At 34.0% G+C, this 1,569-nt stretch overlaps 1 non-coding gene across 1 annotated transcript; it reads right to left on the bottom strand.

Moving 5' to 3' along the window:
• Positions 1–1,250: 1,250 nt before the first annotated feature.
• On the bottom strand, positions 1,251–1,322 carry TRNAH-GUG (transfer RNA histidine(anticodon GUG)). Its single transcript has one exon. It is a non-coding gene; the product is annotated as a tRNA-His (tRNA).
• Positions 1,323–1,569: the final 247 nt, after the last annotated feature.

Raw genomic sequence — 1,569 nt, 5'->3', positions numbered from 1 at the left:
TAATTTCCTCTTTGTTTAAATAGACTGAATGCCCTATTTTTTTTTTGTTGAAAAATATAAGCCACTGTGAGGGACCTGGATCTCCGCAGATGGCGGACAAACTCGCGCTGCTGGTTTTGATTAATGTTTTTGGTTTTCTCGAGGCACCTGGACAGAATCCTATTTTTTTCATCAATCAAATGTTCCGATCCAAGGGGTTACTAATACTTGAAGAGAGTGGACCAGTGATTTTTAGAATTTTATGATTTTCTATGACTTTTTCAATTCTTTCTTTGATTTCTTAAGGTTGTTATCGCGCGACAGTCTCGGTAAAAAGTTCACGCGGTGTTAAACGGCTCAGGTTAAAGCACAATCTATTGACAGTATATTGTGTTACCGGATTGATTGTATTGTGGATGGAGAATTAGCATAAATATAGATGTATTTTTTATTGCAACTATTATTAATTATGTAAATTTATGAACTTTCTATAATTATTCGTTGAAAACAAAACGGTGAATCGATTTTATTTTTTCTTGGCTGTATTCAATCATGCTGCTTCTACCCCAAACAATTTTTATTTTAAAAAATATCACGTTGTTGTTAAAAAAAAATCTAACCGGTGACGTTCCATTCAAAGAAGTGAAAAGTTACTCAAATTCAAAAAAATTTAATGATTTTGAGAAATCATGTCATTGAATTATGAAAATTGCGGAATTTCTAGTGATTTTTACAAACTTCTAGTAATTCCTTTCTTGATTTCCATTCGAATCGGACCAGTGATTTCCTAAGTGACCGGTCCCTCGGTCCTGGCCGTCACGTGGCACGTGCACCGCCGATAAAAAATTTTTGCTCTAGAAATATAAAAAATTTGTATTTGCAATTACAACTGACTAGTGTAAAAAAAAACTGAAGAATTATCCTGAAATATAATTTCCTTGCAGGATCTGCAATTCCTTCCGGATCTTCCCTGCATACACCCAACAGGTTCATCCTCACATTAATTCCCCATTTTTCTTCATTGACAATCATTTATTTATTTACCAAAAGCATATTCCTATTTACAATCACAAACAATGGTTAAAGAAGAAATAATACAAGTTGTATAATAATTATTTTTATGAGTTCAAGGGCATATTAATTCCTCGTAAGTGGACATGAATGGAGGAGATGGTAGTCTTATCTTGATTTGTAATCGTGAACGTCTGCAATTATGATCTGAGGATGAAATTTTTGATGATTTGTGGAGAAAAAAAAAGTACCTGTCGTATTGCCGTGACCCGGATTCGAACCGGGGTAGCTACGGCCACAACGTAGAATCATAACCACTAGATCATCACGGCTATAGAAGGTACATGAAAATCTGGAGTAAAATTCAGATGGAATTGATTCCCATGGACCATTCTGGTTTCATCTTGTCAGCAGTCCACATGTGGTCTCAAATGCGCTGTCTCACTCTAGTATCAATCAGCAAACATCAGTATTAATATTATTTTTCTTAATATTGATGTTAATATTTTGAATTTGTTTGACCTAATGATCATTTTCATTGATTGGTGCAATTACTTAGGTAATGAGTATTATCAATTT

Source organism: Fopius arisanus, unplaced genomic scaffold (genome assembly GCF_000806365.1).
Source record: "Fopius arisanus strain USDA-PBARC FA_bdor unplaced genomic scaffold, ASM80636v1 scaffold00051, whole genome shotgun sequence".
NCBI lineage: Eukaryota > Metazoa > Arthropoda > Insecta > Hymenoptera > Braconidae > Fopius > Fopius arisanus.
The sequence above is the reverse complement of the archived record's forward strand: the minus strand, read 5'-3'. Positions and strand labels throughout refer to the sequence as shown.